We start from the raw sequence: 19,721 nt of genomic DNA, 5'->3' as shown, positions 1-19,721 counted from the left end.
GGGCCACAGAGGAACGGGGCCTCACGGACTCCACCTCTCGCTGGGGTGGGGAGGAAGAGCCCTGCTGCTCTCTGTGCTGGCGCCGGCGTTCCTGCTCCTCACGCAGGCGGTGGTGCAGCCTCTCCAGGTGACTCGACTGACCGGACATGGTGCGGTGCAGAGGACGCTCCGCAAGTCGAGACAGCAGGAAAGGAATCACCGACTTACGTGCAGTGTGTCTAAGACGAGCCATCTACAAAAGACACCGTAAGCATAAGAGTAAGAGCAGAACTAATATGACAAGTGAATAAACCATAGACAGAATAAGATAAAAATTTTAACAAGGTATAATATAGTATATATATGTAGTAAAACGTAGGGTTGGTCGAGGTGACCGACTTTTGAAGCAACATCAGAGGTCAAGGTGAGAGGGGAGGTCAATAGTCCTTAGTACGACCAGTGCTACTCTAGGTCAGCGGTCCTACAGTCAGCACGGCTTTGATACCACTTATGTCACACCCGGTTTTGGAAGGCAAACCGAATGCGAACTATGTACGTGCCAGGATCAGAACTCACGTACACAACGATTACATAAATGAACATCATCGCACAATGCTCGAATAATAACATAAAAGAGTATTAACTTATTACATCACAGAGTCATAGACATCCACATAGTCATCGTCTTAACAGGTAAATCAAAGTACTAGCGAAACGTAGTAAAGACAAGGCCTCCACAGGCAGCTGACTGGGGGTTGCCGCCAACCCACACCTAGAATTCATCGTAATCTTGGAACTCCTGGAAGTCTCCTTCCACGGCTTCACCTTCTCCTGAGCAGTGGTTACAATGCGGACAACCTGGTGTTTTGTGGTAAAGCAAGGATGAGTACACATCAACGTACTCAGCAAATGTCCCGTTTGGCTGAAGTGGACTAGCTTTATGTGGGGTTAGGCTCCAGCAGTTGCTTTTAGTTGGTCAAGTATTTATCATTAGTAGAAGCCAGATTTTAGCATTTAACAACCCGTAAACCATTTCCTCATCGAGGAACAACATCATCATAGTCGAACCAAAACCATAACATAATCCTTGTCTCTCGAACCATCTGTATCTCTAATCAAAGAGGATCCCAAGGCTGCTCTTAACCGTGAGCACGGCTGACATATCAGTTTCACTACCCTCTGCAGAGGTTGCACACTTTACCCATGAGTCATGATTCCCTTTCTACCCGGGGAGAGCTAATCCCCATTGACCACTACCTAGGTGGTCCGGCAGGGCATCACTACGTAGCTTTTACAAAGATTCCCTAGAGATCATAGCTGCCCGTTAGGTTTCTCCAGTTTGATAAACACAGTACCCCTCCCCGCAGGAGAGTGACTAACAAAGAGCAAAACGAAAGAACCTCGGCACTCAGCCTCGGCAGAGCAAGCACTGTGCCTGGACCCCATTGACGGTACGACGGCTAAGCAACTACACCTCTAGTTCCTCTAATTAATTGGCTAAGGGCATCCCATTTCACCCTCATGGTTGCACTGTTATCCTGGGTGGTCTCTCAACGAACAGGTCCTTACGGGGAGGTACTCAGGAAACAGCCTGAGCCCCCTAGAGTATCCCCAGATCATCAACATCATCAGGGTAACAGTATCATAAATAGTCACATCATGTTCATTGATTAAGTTAAGGCAAATAGCAGAGTGCTAACCATAACAGCCCATAAGGTCATCAAGGATAAAGTAAAGTGGAAAGCTAGTAAATCCTTAGGTTTCAAGTAAGTAATGTGGGGTAGTAAGTTATGAATGAATAGGACATAATGGGACAGAGGACACTTGCCTTCACCAAACTGCTGATCAGGGACTTCCTCTGCAACCTCCTCGGGAAACACAGACTGCTCGTTGTCTACGTAAAGTAATCATTCACACTATGCACTTGGGAAGATAACAAACAAAAAGCAACATACCAAACATATGCAGCAGAGAGATCACAAGTTCATAGTAGAAAAGGGATAGGCACTCTGGTGTTCCCTAGGTCTAGGGTAGAGGACTATACAAAGTGATTCATTATCCACTAATCAGGTTTAAGTCAGTGGTGGGGTTAAATCATTGCATGGTTTTAAGTTCCTAAACTTAGGTGTTTAAGTCCATAAACTTAGGTGCTCCAACTTTTACTAAAGTCTACCAACTTCTAATTATCTCAAATAGGGTTCCAATAACCTTAATCCTATCCTAATGATTAACTATTAATTGGTACATGGAAACAGCAGGGAAACATTGTTTAAATAGATAGACAAAAATACCATGAGCATTTTGCAATTTGAGGCACCTAATTTGGAGTTCATATGACAAAGTTATGAATTTTACAAGTTTAGGGGTTAAAAATATACCCTAAATACTTATTTTGAATTAAATAAAAGGTCCGAGGACCTAACTGTAAGAAACTAGGGACGGCGGGTTTAAATTTCAGAAAACCGGGGGTCTCTTTAAGAAAACGTGCGGGCGAAGGGGTATCGGGCTCCTACGGCCGTCGGATCTCAGATCAACGCGTAGGATTAGATCCGCGGGCGGGCGCGCGAGCGCGCGGCGGCCTGAGCGGCTGACAGGCGAGGCCGGGCGGGCAGCGCGAGCGCGGCGGCTGACAGGCGGGGCCAGCGGGCAGCGCGGGCGCGGGCGGGCTGACAGGCGGGGCCAGCGGGCAGCGCGGGCGCGGGCGGGCTGACAGGCGGGGCCAGCGGGCAGAGCGGGCGCGGGGTGTGAGGGAAGCGGCCCTGGGCCGTTAGATCTCCGGTAGGCGGCCAGGATTGGGCCCGGGCTAATTGAATCAGGGCCACCCGATCTGGGATGAACGGCGGGGGTCGGGTGGCCGGCCTTGGCCTTTCCTACGGCTAGCTGGGGCGGCGGCGCTCGTCCCCGCGGCGGAGGACTCGCCGGAGACGAGGGGCGCGTGCGCTCGGCGGGTCCCTGGGGCGACCTGAGCGGCCGGGGAGGTTGGGGAAGGCGCGGGGAGTCTTCTGGTGGGGGCTAGGTCGGGACAGGGGCACCGGAGGGGGGCGGTTCACGGCGAAGCGGCTCGGCGGCGGCGTTAATCAACTCCGACGAGGAATTAAGCGCAGCAGAGAGCAATACAAAGGTCGATAGGGGGCGGGAGAGGTTCCTTACCTCAAGGCGGGCTCCGGGGACTCCTCGGTGGCGGCAATGGCGCGACGGCGGCCCGGGGCGACGGTGGCGACCTTCGCGGTTGCACGGAGGACGGCGGGTGAGCGCGGGCAGAGGGAAATAGGGAGGGGGAGGGGGAATTGGGGCGCGTCCCGGGTTGCGGACGTCGGGGCGGAGCTCACCGTGGCAGAGAGCACGGCGGAGCTCCGACGGCGACGGGGAAACGGCTCGGGCGGCGATGGTTAGTGGCGGCGGCGCTCTGGCGTGTGCGCAGCGAGGGGGAGGTGAGAGAGAGGTGTTTGCTGGTGCGCAAATGAGGGAGGGGGAGAGGGCGAGTGGGGTTCTGGCTCAAGTGGCCGGGGGCGGGGCGGTTGCGAGCTCCACGCGCGACGTGGGCGCGGAGTCCGCGGCAGCGCGCAGCTCGGGCGGCAGTTACGCGGAGAAGACGGGGCTGACAGGCCAGGCCCGCGAGCAGAGAGAGAGGGGAAAGCGGGTGCGGGCGCGCGGAAGGCGGCCGCGCTGACGGGCGGGCCCGCCAGGGCAGAGAGAGCGGGGGGGAAAGAGCGCGCGCGCGGGGGATGGGCCTAGCTGGGCCGAAAGGCTGAGGGGGGCGGGGGAGTGGGCTTCTTTCCTTTTTTTCTTTTATTCTGGAATTGTTTTCCCTTTTTCTTTTATTTATTCTATTTTATTCAAATCCAAATAAGCCACAAACTCAACTTAGACTTTCCAAGAATTATGCACCAAACAAAAGTGAAATCTAGGGTTCAACATGATGCAACAATTCATACTCCCTTGGAGTTTGAGTTAATAGACTATAATTACAATTAAAATAAGCACTTTTCTCCTATAGAAATGAGAAAGAAAAGATTGGGGAAGGATGAGAAAAGGGAAGTAACACCTGAATTTGTGAATATGAGCAAAGAAATTTTATACCCCCAAATTCAGGGTGTTACAAGGCCGGGGGCAGCCCTGCCCTGACACCGGCAATGATATGGCGCTGGACGTCCTGGGCCCGATGACGCGCTCCTCCGGCGAGTGCTCGGCTTGCCCATTCCTGCTCGATGTTTTGTCGGAGCTGCATAAGCCGCCCCGCTTCTTCGTCGAGCTTGGCCTGCATCTCGCGGAATTGCTTGAGTTGTGTGTCCTAACCCCCCGCAGGGACTGGGACCATAGCTAGCTCCCGCGGGATGTCAACGCGAGACGCAGGCACAGGGGCGTTGTCATCTTCCGGCATGCCGAGGTGGTTGTCTTCGCCGTGATCCCCCTGATCGATGTGGAAACACTCGCGACTTGGGTCGTAACCCTCGTCGCCTAGGCTGTGGCCATTGTCAGAGAAGCCAGAGAGGCAGTAGTCACATGCGGACATGAAGTCTCGCACGGCACTGGGATCACGGAGCCCGAAGAAATCCCAACCGAAGTCGGAGTCGTCCTCTTCCTTGGAACCCGCGGGTCCATAGGTTGAGACGGTCGTCAGTTGGTCCCAGGTTGACCACATATGGTACCCTGGAAGGTCAGGATACGCCCTTGCGAAAGCGCTCACCGGAGCGGGGTCGCTTGGTGGATCGAAGCTGAATCTAAAGGGAACAGGGTGGAAAACGGACGGTACCTTTTGGTCGACGGACGGTGGTGAAGTCACGTCGGGGACGAACTGCACCGTTATCTCAGGTACGAGGCTAACGCCCAGAAAGTCCTTCGCGAGGGTGCTGGCGTCATCAGTCCGCTCGGGGTTGGCATGTTGCGGGGAAGCGATACCCGTCGTTGTCTCAGGTGCGAGGACAACACTCAACATGTCCCCCGCAGGGGTGCTGGTGTCGTCGACTCGCTCTGGTCCAACAGCCAACGAGGTGCCGCCTCCTGCCTGGCCACGGTTGCCTCGTCTCCTCCTCCTCCTGCGAGGAGGGTGGTGGGGCAAACCCGGGTGCTCCTCTTCTGCCACGAGGGGAAGTCGTCGTCGAGTTCGCCGCCGTCGGGCGAGCCGACGACCGTCGTTGCTGTCGTGCTGCGCGGGGAGGAGTACCATGTCGTAGCTGCCGTCGCAGGACATGAACTCGAGACTCCCGAAGCGGAGCACCGTCCCCGGCTAAAGAGGCTGCTGAAGGCTACCCATCTGGAACTCAACGGGAAAGTATTCGTTAACACGCAGCGAGCCCCTACCTGGCGCGCCAACTTTCGGCGTTTCCGACCCACGAGGTCCGTCAACCAACCAGTGAATTTGTTGCTGCGTGCCCCTGCCCAGATGGGTTGATGCAAGATGGAACACAAGAGGGAAATGAGGCTTATGTTATCCTGCACCGGGGTGCTCGTAGTAGGGGTTACAAGCGTCGTGAGAGAGCGAGGACGAGAGCGAGAGAGAGAGAGTCCCTGCGTGCGTCTGTCTCTGCCTATCTCGTCTGTCCCGCCTCCCTCTATGTTGACGTGCCCCGTCGTCAATGTGTGTCCACGTGAACGTGTCTCGGCGTGAACGTGTCTAGGCGTCCACCTGTCTGGGCGTGAACATGTCTGGGCGTCCACCTGTCTGGGCATGAACGTGTCTGGGCGTCCACCTGCCTTGGGAAGGCCCTGGACATCCCCTTTTATAGATACAAGGAGATGCCCAGCTGTACAATGGGGGTGTAGCTATATGCTAACGTGGCTAGCGGAGAAGTGCCTTGAGCCCTGTACATGCGCTAACGTGGCCGTCGGAGAAGTGCCTTGAGCCCTGTGGAAGCACAGCAGGCGGTGCGGCATGGATCCTGCTGACGTTTCCTTGCTTCCGTAGGAGATTGAGAGCAACCGACGTCATGGGCGCACGCGGGGAACCATCATTACCTGTTACCGGAGTAACCTTAGATGGGACATTGGTCTTGTTCCTTCATAGCCTGAGGCAGCTAGCTAGGAGTAGGGTAATGATGTATCCCCTATAGCATAGTCGGTCCGAGGGTGAGGTCGGGCGAGGCGGAGACTTCTCCTGAGGCCGAGGCTGAGGTCGGGCGAGGTTGTGACTCCTCCCGAGGTTGAGGCTGAGGTCGAGGCCTAGGGTTGGGCGAGGCGAAGACCTTCTCCCGAGGCCGAGGCTGAGGCCGAGGCCTGAGGTCGGGCGAGGCGGAGCTCCCTGTTGAGCCCGAGGCCGAACTCGTGGGAGATCGTGACTCAGCTTTACCCTGGTGGTTGGCACAGTAGCCGGAGCGGGGCGTACAATGTTGTTTTCCTGTCAGAACGATCAGTAAAGGGGCGAAGTGACTGCGGTCACTTCGACCTTGCTGACTGAGGCACGTGTGTCAGGATAAGGTGTCAGGCGATCCCCGCATTAAATGCGCATGCGATACGGTCGGATGGTAGGGCGATCCGGCCGAGGTCGCTGCACGACAAAGTCTGCCCAAGCTAGGCTTCAGGCGAGCCGAGGGTGCGCTCACTGCCTGAGGAGGCCCTCGGGCGAGGCGTGAATCCGCCCGGGACTACTGTTCCCGCCCGAGGCCGAGGCTGGGCTCGGATGAGGTTGCGTCCCTTGGTAGACGAGGCCCTGACTTGAACCGCGCTTTATCAGTTGTTTATGGTTTGTTCTGAAGATGTTTTTCGGCCACGTTTAGGAGTATTGGGGATACCCCTAATTACGGTACCCGACAATCTTCAAGTTCAATTATCATGTGAGGGTCGAGGCTCCTCTTAACCGTGAGCACGACTGATATATCAGTTTTACACTCTGCAGAGGTGGTACAACTTTACCCACAAGCCATGTATCCCCTCTAGCCTAGGTCGACCAAACCCGTAAACACTTCCGAGGTGAATGGCTAGGGATCCACTATGAGGCTTTCACAGAATACACTTAATACAAAGCAACCTGCTAAGGTTTCTAAGTCGGTGTGGAGGCCCTCTGGGTGAGGTACCTTACCCAAGAATACGTCCCCATGTTAACTTGAGCTGCCACCACCGCCGCTCCCCCTCTTGCCCATATTTCAGGTAAGGTTGCTAGGCACTAAGCATATAAAGCTAATTAACAAAGCCAGAGCCATGATAGCACTCGTGGTTGCACTGTTTTCCTGGGTAGTCACTCCATGTTCCAGTTATCACAATATGATTTTGCTTAATCATCGGATTAACAACAACAATGTAAACTTACCATTTGGAGCATTAATATGATTAAAGAGTGACATCATAAAAAAAAGTTGTTGCAATAGCATAGCTATTTGATTAAATAGTAATCCCAGGTTAAACAAGGAATAAGGTTGGAAAGGTTAAGGGTATCTAAATAGGTAACCCATCAAATTATGCATATATCCAAAAGTAAACTTTATTAAATGTATTGTATGGGATTAGACAGAATATGCAGAGGGAGAAGTCCACTTGCCTTGCTTATAGAAAACTTGAGATTCTTCCACGGAATAGAACTTGATTCTCAACTATTAGATCAATCACCGAATAGCACACAAACAAACAAGAATAAAAACATACAGCACTCAATAACATACAACATTCACCAAAGACAAATCTAAAAGAAAGCATAACAAAAAGAGCATTTTCTTTTCAAAAACATCACAAGCAATAGTTATAACAAGGCGCTCTTTTGAAAAAAGGTTTGGTTCATATTTTATAAAACAAGACCTAAGCTTGAAAATATCTTAATTAAATGTTAGGTCTACCATTTTAATATTTTTATAAAAGTAATATGTGGTATGACTCAGATTAAGGGTTCATAAGATGATAAAAACATCATAACATTATTAACCCTTTTAAACCTTTTAAAAATGATATGTGTTGTATATCTAAGGTTAATGTGTTATGAAATACATTATTAATTTATGAAGCATGATGGAACATGTACTAAAACATTTAATTGAAAAGACCTTAAGATATAATCCTAAACATGTTTTATGTGAGAAGATCATTAAACAAATAGTTATATTTATTTTCATTAAGAAAATACATGGTCTAATAGATTTTTATGAGAGATAATGAAACGATTAATTATCTTCACTTTTATTAAGAGAACACATAGTCTATATTATTATTAAGAAAGCTATATTCAAAGACAATATATATAAACTAACATTTTAATTATAAAAAGAACAAGAACTGTAATTTCTTGATTTTATCCTTAGGAAAAACTAAGTGATTTATATAAAATATGGACTAAATTCTATGAAATGATTAATAATGCCATATATCTAGTTATGAACAAATTTACTATAGGTTTAATTAATAAATTATGAGAAAGGATAATTAATCTATTAATTCTCTTTAGTTTTAAATTAGGAACAAATGGTCCAATTCATTAAAAAGGAAACTATGTTCAACAATATTTAATCGGTCATTTTAGTTATTTGGGTGAATTAAGTTATATTAATACTATTAGAAATCCCTATCTGTCATATTCATATCTATCTAAATATGAAATACTTAAAATGTTAGTTTTAAGTACATTTGATTAAGAAAATGTGATCTATAAATCCTTTTAACTTCATAATTAGAAACTACGCCTAAATTTATTATAACAATCACAAATCAGATTTAAATTACGAAAACGTGTGAACAGTTGGAAACACTAATTAAAATTTCTTATTATATAATTGTGAAACTAACGAAATCGTTTCTATTTTATTTGGGTTCCTAATATACATTTTATAATAAAAACTGTAACAAGGACCTACCCATAAATAAAGGTACACTAGGAAGGGTATCCGGTAAATTTGTATTATTGTGCTGGGATATCATTATAAGCAACTGTCTTTTTTTTTATAAAACTCTAGGCAATGTACTTATATATTTCGAACTTGAACATGAAACTAAATTATATTTTATGAATAACGATATATAACTAAATAAATGACTATATTATATTTTTGCTCATAAAAACATACTTCCTACCTTTTAAATTTATTGTTAACAAGAACATAACTCTGATTTAAATTACAAAAATATGAAAACCATTGTAAATATCAACTGAAATTATTAATCACATAATTATGAAATTAATCAAACTGTTTTTAAATTGTTTAGATTCCAAATAATCAAAATTACGTAATTGAATCCAGCGTAGGGGCTAGCTTCTATTTATCTATAACCAGCTAGGGGTAGCTGATACATTTATATTTTTATGCACGGATAACACTAAGAATAACTATTTCTTATTTATGGTTAAAATATGAAATCTTTCTTTTAGTTTCTTATTTATAAAATTACGCATAGATCAGTTATAATAGTCACAAATAAAATTACAAAAAACATGTGAATAGTTACAAATACTGATTTTGAAGTATTTAGAACAAACTTATGAAACTAATAAACAATTACTAGTCGATTTGAATCTCAATACACAATTTATAAAATAAAAATCATTACAACAACTTATACAAAATTATGCCTACACTTTAGGGTATAGCGTGTAATTTTTGTCACCTTCTTCAACGTCATGTTCGCAGCAATAGGCAATAGACAATGTCGACGGCGAGGGGACGAAGCCGTCGATGCAGGAGAAACTCGGCTTCGTAGTCTTGGGTGTGGGAGATAACACGGGCAGAGGGCCTCCGGGGCACAGACAATTTCGGAGAGGTATTCCGACGAAAGATGACGAACATGGACAAACATGAACGGCACACAACAGCAGTAAGCAGCCAGCGAAATTTGTGGGGCTCGACAGAGGAGGAAATGGAGACTGGCAAATTTTGACGATGCATGGCCATGACGTGGGCACAGTTGTCGGCGAGACGCGGTGACAGCGATGGCGCGACGGCACGACATGGCGCAGCGCGGAGCAGAGGACGTGGAAGAGCTTCAGACGGGGCGAGATCGTCGACGTAGGCGAAGCTACAGAGCCAACAAGGTGCGGCAAGCGGGGAGAGTGAGAGCAACAGAGGGGAGGAGAAGAGAGCTCATCCGAGGGCGAGGAACAAGCAAGGCTCAGATTTATAGGCGACGAGAGAGAGAGGAAATTACGGTCGAGACTTGAAGGCATTTGATTCGGCGTTTACTGCCATCAATGGGGCATCAACGCAGTCGAAACGGTTAGCGTCGGATTGTACCCGGAATCGTTCCGGCCAATTAAAGTTTATATAAATTAGAGAAGCAATTCAGCCGGGAATTGTTCCAGCCCACCAATCCGACACAAACGAACAAGGGTTAAGAAGAATGCGTGAGGAGGGCGCTGGCGCTGGATCGGTTGGTTGGAGTCGCGGCTGTTCAACTGGCGGCGCGCGAACCAGTGGGCGTCCAGGCGACGCGGGCGCTGGAGCGCGACATCATGGTCGTCCGCAGCATCAGCATACGAGCATGCATGGATACAGAGAAAAGAAAGCTGACGAGTGGGTCCCTACGAGGTCACAGTGAGAGAGAGTGGCCCCACGCACAGGTAGATGGAGAGACCGGTTGATCCTGGACAAGGAGCGGACGGCTTTTTCGCCGAGCGAGAGAACGAGATGAGAGAAGAAAAAAATTGAAGACGTGTGTGCCCCTATTAACCGTGATTGCTTGCGAGGGAAAAGAAAAGAAAAAAAGATCCCATGGCTGAGCTGGACGTGCACACACAACAAAATTGTTTTTCTTCTTTTTTTTCAAATTTCCATTTCCCTTTTTTTTCTAAAAATAGAGAATATATATATAATAAAAAAATCCAAAAATAATATTTACATAAATAAAATATCCATTTTGAAAATAAATAAGTAAGTCATTTTAGGACAATTAAATAAAGTGGTCTTTACAAGAAAGATGAATCAATAAAAAATATGATTCTTGCAAATAATTATAAACAAAAATAATAATAACACATCAAAATGCTTAGTCCAAGAATAATATTTTAACAATTTATTATCATTTTATTATGAGATTTTCTTCACAAGATTCAATCTAAGAATTGGATTTCAAAATTAAATCAAACAAAATATATGCTTCGGCATGAATGCATCAAACACTTGGCAAAAAAATCTAATCAAGAAATTGTTTAATTTTCTTATATTACTATTTCATTATTTTAGAACGTAAATATTTTCCCTTTCTACTCTGAACAAATAATTCAAACTGGATTGTTTTCGTTTGATAGATTTAGGGTGTTACAAAATCTACCCCCTAAAAAGAATCTCGTCCTCGAGATTAGAGAAGGCTAGCAAGAAAATAATGGTGATTCATGGTTTGTAGGTTCTTGGTTCATAACTGACTCTTCCAAACTTAAGGAACTCATTTATTCTTTGTTCGATAGTGTATACTATCAGGCGACCTTCATCATCGAACTTATAAACTAGTTAGTCTTCTGAATTATTGCTTGGGTCTTGCTTCACGACCTTCTTAAGTTGATCTAAACTCTTCTTGGGGTATTGACGAATGATATGTCCTTTGTCCTTGCAGTAGTAGAAGCACCTCTTGCTTTGAGCTCTTTACGAGTCAACCTTGCTTAACTAACAGCAGATGATGGATGATTGGGTGTCTGTATCTTAAACAACTGAGCCTGACTTTATTCTCTTATTTGGGTATGGGAAGGAAGGAGAGGAAGAAAAGATTGTGCAAAGACAGGGTATAGAGAGCAAAGAAAATCCAGTTATCTAAGGTTTTACCTAGTAAACTAATGTTATTGTAGACAGAAGTCACACAATACACCAACAATCATTACAAAGAAGCAAATCAAACATGGGCACAAAGACAACTAACATGAACTCAAGCAAACCAGCACAACATAACTCAATGTTACTCAATCAACAAAAAAAGGTGAGACAAGGTTGGGAATAAGAAACAGATTAAAAAGTCAAGGAATCATATCAGAAAATAGAAAGAAGTTTAGACAAGAACAATATATTATTGTTAATGGCCAAGAGTGAGTTAAGATCACCAAAAACTAGTAAAGTGATGTAAGTAGGATAAACGATATAACCAACGATTATTAAGTGAGTTAGGGAGAAAGCTATATCAAGGAGACAAAATAGGGAAGCATTATCAAGGAGAGAGGTAGGGAGACAAAAAATTCAATATATCAAGGTAGATATTGCCCAAGGATAGCAATCAATGGCAAGAAAACAAGAGTACACGAAGTCAAGGGTTATATAGCAAGATTATATATTAGAAAACTACTATAATATAACATCGTCCTTACCGATCTAATCGACAAACATAATACCGTAGATCTATCCTATCAACCTAGCCAAGAAGTCCGATAATAGATCCAAGGGATCCATAACAAAACTTCTTGTGGGGTAGGGATAAGAAAGAGAATGGGATATCTTCAATAGCTTCGCAAAGGTTCTTCTGGCAAGCTTCGCTTCAAATTCTACAATCCTAGCTTGAGTGTCTTGCAGTGCTTCGGACTAGATCCTTCTGACAGACCAAAAATTAGACTAGAAGAGTTGAAGATAAAAGAGACGAATTTTTATACAAAGTAAGTTTTTATGGAGCAAAATAACCATGTTTTGAAAGACTGACTTGGCTTCCCATTTCTAACTAATCTAGCGACCTATGGTCACATTGCTTTGATACCACTTCTGTCACAATCGGTTTTAAGGGCAAAACCGAATGCATAGCATATGTGTTCCAGGATCTATTTTCACACATATGTTGACGTCACAAGTGTAATATATCAAAGGAACAATGCATGAAAGCATAAATAAAGATTATATTAACATATTACACTTTGAACAGACATTATGTCTTAACTTTTGTTCTTCAAAGTACAGCGAAACATGGACATCCTTCCAGAGGAAGATGACCGGGGGTATCACTAGACTAGCATCCATCAAGTTCACCATCATAGCTTCATCTGCAAACTTCTGATAAAAAAATAAGCAAGGGTGAGCTCACTTATGGTCGGGGCTCAGCAAGCAGGGTGAAAATACAAGGTAACAAGGTAAGGCTAAAGTTAAATGTGGTTAGCATTTTAGTTGGTCAATATTTTATTATCAACACCTGATTACTAAGTATAAGTATATACTAAACCCAATTAAGCATAAGCAATATTCATCAGCATATATATATATCATTAGCATAAAGCTTAGAACCACTTGAACCAAAATAGACCATGATTTATTTTTATCTTCAAGTTCAATTATCATGTGAGGGTCCAGGCTCCTCTTAACCATGAGCACGGCTGATATATTAGTTTTACACTCTGCAGAGGTGGTACAACTTTACCCACAAGTCGTGTATTCCCTCTAGCCTGGGTCGGCCAAACCCGTAAACACTTCCGAGGTGAATGGCTAGGGATCCACTATGAGACTTTCACAGAATACACTTAATACAAAGCAACCTGCTAAAGTTTCTAAGTCGGTGTGGAGGCCCTCTAGGCGAGGTACCTTAGCCAAGAATACATCCCCATGTTAACGTGAGCTGCCACCACTGCCGCTCCCCCTCTTGCCCATATTTCAGGTAAGGTTGCTAGGCACTAAGCATATAAAGCTAATTATCAAAGCCAGAGCCAAGATAGCACTCGTGGTTGCACTGTTTTCCTGGGTGGTCACTCCATGTTCCAATTATCACAATATGATTTTGCTTAATCATCGGATTAACAACAACAATGTAAAATTACCATTTGGAACATTAATATGATTAAAGAGTGACATCATAAAAATAAAGTTGTAGCAATAGCATAGCTATTTGATTAAATAGTAATCCCAGGTTAAACAAGGAATAATGTTGGAAAGGTTAAGAGTATCTAAATAGGTAACCTATCAAATTATGCATATATCCAAAAGTAAACTTTATTAAATGTATTGTATAGGATCAGACAGAATATGCAGAGGGAGAAGTCCACTTGTCTTGCTTATAGAAAACTTGAGATTCTTCCACGGAATAGAATTTTATTCTCAACTATTAGATCAATCACTGAATAACACACAAACAAACAATAAGAAACATACACCACCCAATAACATACAACATTCACCATAGACAAATCTAAAAGAAAGCATAACAAAAAGAGCATTTTCTTTTAAAAACATCAAAAGCAATAGTTATAACAAGACACTCTTTTGAAAAAGGTTTGGTTCATATTTTATAAAACAAGACCTAAGCTTGAAAATATCTTAATTATAGATATATAAATATTAGGTCTACCATTTTAATCTTTTTATAAAAGTCATATGTGGTTTGACTCAGATTAAAATTAGGGGTTGATAAGATGATAAAGGAGCGGATAAGGAACGGACGGCTTTTTCGCCGAGCGAGAGAACGAGACGAGAGAAGAAAAAAAATTGAAGACGTGTGTGCCCCTATTGACCGTGATTGCTTGGGAGGGAAAAGAAAAGAAAAAAAAGAGCCCATGGGTGAGCTGGACGTGCACACACAACAAATTGTTTTTCTTCTTTTTTTCAAATTTCTATTTCCCTTTTTCTTTCTAAAAATAGAGAATATATATAATAAAAAAGTTCAAAAATAATATTTACATAAATAAAATATCCATTTTGAAAATAAATAAGTAAGTCATTTTAGGACAATTAAATAAAGTGGTCTTTACAAGAAAGATAAATCAATAAAAATATGATTCTTGCAAACAATTATAAACAAAAAAATAACACATCAAAATGCTTAGTCCAAGAATAATATTTTAACAATTTATTATCATTTTATTCTGAGATTTTCTTCACAAGATTCAATCTAAGAATTGGATTTAAAATTTAAATCAAACAAAATATATAATTCAGCATGAATGCATCAAACACTTGGCAAATTTTTTTCTAATCAAGATTTTTTTTAATTTTCTTATATTACTATTTCATTATTTTAGAACATAAATATTTTTCCTTTCTACTCTGAACAAATAATTCAAACTGGATTGTTTTCGTTTGATAGATTTAGGGTGTTACAAGTTTATGTCAAAAGTGCCACCTAGTTTTGGGAGTTTCGAGTTTCCGAACCATGTGTTTTAAACTTCAAAAAGCTTTGTACGGTTTGAAACAAGCCCCATAGAGCCTGGTATGAACGTTTGAAATATTTCTTGCTTGCAAAGGGTTTTAAAATGCTCTCTTTGGATAAAACTCTTTTCTCCTCAAGCACGATTTTGGGTCCGTCCAAATGCCTTTCGGATTCTTGATTTTGGAATAAAAATATCCTTATCGTCGCCTCCAAACCTGACCGACTCACGCCAATGTCGCTTGCTGTCAAAGATGACCGACCCATTTTTACAACAAAGTTTGGTGCTTGGTCTAACCAGTATAGACTCACTTGCATCAAAGGTGGCTCCATAGGAGCATAATACATCAGCAACCGAATTAGAAGACCTATGACATTTAGAGATTTTACAACAAGATAAATCAAAGTTGATTCTAGATTAAATCTCTCTAAATAGCATCCCTAGTTAGGCTTGATCGCAACTAGCATATGTCAGAGCCAAAGCCAAGATTTGGCATCAATTTTCTGGAGAACACTCTGCATCCCTAGAGAAGTATGAAGTTGGTAGTTCATTTAAACATGCTAACAATAAACTATCTGTGAGTGTCATTGATTTCGTGGTTTCAGTAGGCAGTACTATGAAAGAAATCTTAGGGTAGCTAGAATCTTAACTAGAATCCATGACCCAAATGGGTAGTTTTTTTATTTAGAATCAAGACTCTAGAATCCAGATTCCTTGAATCCCCTAAATTGTGTTTGTTTATTGTTAGAAATGAACTTCATCTACCAAACATGATTCGAACAGGCCTTTCTTTACCATGTTTCGTGCAACTATGCATTGCTAACATATCAGCTAGCATGGTTTGCACTGCTAGAATATCAGTTTATTACCATTTTCGTGCAATCGTGACTGAGGTGGATGGGGTTATTGAACAACGTATTTGAATATTTGATGTTTTAGCTGCATGGAAGTATTCATTCCAATCCTTCTATTGAATTGCAAAGAATTGGTAAACTTTGAGATCTGTATAGTTCAGTTTTAGTTATGCCTCTTCATTGGAGCCTGAATTGGACTTCAGTTGTTTGCATAGTTATAGTTACAAATATAGAATAGCCTTGCTTATCCATCAATTTTGAATTGTTACAGTACTGAATGAGTCCTCAGAGTGCATAGTGTTGTTCTCTTTTTATGTGCATGATAGTTGGTCCTCTTGTAATTCAGTTGCTCTTGCGGGTAGTTCCCCCCCAACTGTCACCATGCAGAATGAGGAGGGTAAGACGGTGGACCTCTATGTCCCCAGGAAGTGGTACGTTTGCCTCATCCTCTTGTAGAAATGTTTCTGCTTTGCATGGTTGGTTTTGTTGTGTGCTAAGGATGAGTTTATGTTCTTGCAGCTCGGCCACAAACAGGATCATCACTGCCAAGGACCATGCCTCTGTCCAGATCAACATTGGCCACTTGGATGCAAATGGCCTGTATGATGGTCACTTCACCATGTTTGCTCTCTCTGGGTTTGTCCGTGCTCAGGTGATAGTTCATGATATGTTTATTGCATTTGTCTAGCCCATAAAATTTAAAGCTTGAGTGTAAAGCCTACATGAGGCTTTTTACTGTCTATGTGTTTCCTGCGTTTCATATTGTTGCCACCTGACACATTTAATTCATATGGAGAGATTGTTGCTCCATCTGTTTTGCCTTTTCAGCGGAATTGACTCTTTGCCTGTTTGATTTATATGGCTTCACATTGGTTAATTCCTAGCCTAGGATTTATGTTGTGTTTTGTTCAAATTAAGAGTTGGTAATAGTTTTTACCAGGAATCAAATTTTATTACATGTATGTGTTCAGACGCAGCTAAATCCATTGTGACATTGCACCTAGACAACTAGCCAACATTTTTTTCTTGTCATGGTTTATATGTTAGTCTAGTGGATTGTCCAGTTACCTGGTTTGCTATGTTTGGTTGTCCGTTGTATTATGGTAGATTCTGATTCCATATTTTGTTGTGCACAACAGGGTGATGCAGACAGCTCCTTGGACAAGCAGGCTGTGGCAGAAGAAGAAGACTGATATCAAGCAGTAGATTTTACATCTAGTTTACCAAGAATTGGACACTGCCTTAGCTATGTTTTGAATTCATGTCACTATATGCAATGTTGTGATTTCAGCTGGTACCTTAAATCTGAAGATTTAGTATCTTTGTTGGGTTCCTTCTGAGTTTGATGTGTGGTGTTCGTTTAATTCCCTTGTAACTGTCAGCTGTTCTCCATATTCAGTTGGTAGTAAAAGTCTGAAACCAGAAGATTGTTTTTGATGTGTGGCGTATCAAATTGTAACCAGTACAGGGAGAGAGAGGGAGGGAGGGGGGAAATGAAGAAATCAAATCCTAACCCCCGGGGACAGGTTAACCCCCCACCCCCACCGCATGACCTTTGCAACTGGAATAACAGTAGTATATAAGGAGTATTATTTTTCTTCAAACGTGCATTCAGTTCAACCGCCCAGTGGCACCGAAATATTCAAAAAAAACAGCGTGGTGGCTGCGAGCGTGCGCACGATGATGCCATGCCAGTGCCAGCCTTATCGTAATCCATAGGCAGATGCTGACTCTGCACGAAGAAACCCCGGTCCCCCATTGGTGAACTCGGGCTGGCTACATCAACTCCTCAGCAAACACCACACCACAGTAATCTACACAGAACCGCGCGCTCATCGGCCCCAGGCGTTTTTTGACACGGCGCCGCATCCCGCAGCCTGCAGCCGAGTGATCATCGTTTTCACCGCGCAAACCGGGCGTAAAGCTGCCATCTTTTTTTCCTATCTTCGGCCTGATTATCTCTTTGCTTCCGGGCTAAGCCTCCCCGGCCGCGACAGGGGCGACCGGGCGAGGGGACAGACTCACACACCGAGGGCGAGGGCCACCGCCCGTTCCCCGGCCGGCAAGATCTCTCTTTTCGCGGTATATATAAAAAAAAATACCCCTTTCGTGAGTTGTTAAGGTAGCCTTGGACGGAGACCAGCGGTGGCGGGGCGGGGGGGGGCACCGGCGGCCATGTCCGGTCCTCCTTTTGCTTTCACAGCCTACGCAGCTCCATCTCAGCCTTGTGGATCTTTTGCAGCCTGAAAAAAAAAAGTCGCCACCTAACCCGACACTCTTCTCGTTCCGGAATGTGCTTGCCCATGCCCATCCGTCTGATTCAGTTCACCGCTGGAAGGAAGGATTTCTCGCCACCTAAGCCAAAAAGGGTTGCATTTCCAGCCTGTGTCGACCTCACCAACAACTTCGGTTTTTTTTTATTGCATCAGACGAAAGGTTTCCGGCCGGGGACTTATTGCCAAAACGACGGAGAATGAAATGCATCCGTCAAAAGTCAAAACGCACGGTGGTTTAGAAATACTACGTACCACCGACCCCGTCACTGTTTCCGGTAAAGGCTAGCCGTGGATATGTGGAATCCTTAAACACCAGAGAGCAAGATGGGGCGTTTCTCCATCATGCAAACAGCAAAGTGAAGGAAGCAAGACGGATGCAGCGTGAGTGGGAGGAGGCCGGGCCCAAACGCAATGGGATGACTCGAAAGCTACCTTTGCTGATCCAGCGTGTGCGATACAAGATTTGTTGCAGCTAGCTGGCGCTTAAGACCTACTACCATGATAATTAACCGAAAGCATGCAGGCTCTACGTTACTAAAGCCAAAGTGCGTGAACCGACTGTTTGCCCATGCCTAACGAAGGACTAAAGGTTACCACCGGGGCTCCACGAGATCTCCGGGGATCTGACTCGAACTCGACCTGAGCAGGACGCGTTTGGTTTGGGGCCTCATGGCCGGCCCCGTCCGTCCCAAGGAATCCGACGCCTCTGGCTCCTGCGATCCATCCGATCCACCGGCGACAGCGACCGGGCGTTGAAACTGCGTGACAGTTTTCTCTCGGAAACGGGATAGCAAATGGCAGGCCAAGGCCAACATCCATCGTGCGGAGGGGCTATTGCACCAACCATACCCTATCCCACTCCGCCCCACTGCTCCCCAGCTCGGAATTAGGTCTTGTCTGTGTCACCGGCGGCGGCGGGTACGCTGCCGCTGTTGGCGCTGACGCTGAACCGGTGGTCCTCAACAAAAGATATACGTACTGGCTTGGCTCAGAGAGTGAGAGTGGCGGTACAGAGCTTTTCGCCAAAACCCACGCTGATGGGGATCATTTGTGCCAACGCCGCTGGCGAGGCTGGGCTTTTTGGCGATTAATTGGTCCGTAAACCTGCAGCCTGGCACACGCAATGATGTTCCGGACGTTTTGTCCTGTGTGTGTGTAGGATTGAACTTGTTTGGTATCGAGTATATATATATCGACTCAACGAAAAGGACATTCAGCCAGATCAATGAATGAATGAGAATCAGCGAGTTTGGTGCATGGCACGCCATGTGCCGGCTCCGCTTTCAGGTACGGTTATGCATGCCTAGCGCTTCTTGATCCGAACGCTAATCACAGGTTTTAGCCTGTATCATCATATGTATATATGCTGGATTGTTGAATAGTAGTCACGTAGTTGTCAAACAACCAACCCAGCCAGCAGGTGGGTGCAGAGTGGCCTACTTCCGTCGCATCCATTGTCTCCACACCCCGTCAAGTGCCCAATTAATTAACAAGCAAGCATTAAGCTTTGCTTTAGGCCACTGATTTGCTGCTGCTGCTGCTGCTCTCGTCATGCAAGCTCCTCACAAAATAATTAGATTAGATTAGATTAGTAGATCTGAGGGGGGGGGTGCGATTACTTATTAGCGACCGGACTCTTATATATAATAATAATCATGTGAGGGTGGA

Source organism: Zea mays, chromosome 9, assembly GCF_902167145.1.
Source record: "Zea mays cultivar B73 chromosome 9, Zm-B73-REFERENCE-NAM-5.0, whole genome shotgun sequence".
Lineage (NCBI taxonomy): Eukaryota > Viridiplantae > Streptophyta > Magnoliopsida > Poales > Poaceae > Zea > Zea mays.
Note: the sequence above shows the minus strand (reverse complement) of the source record.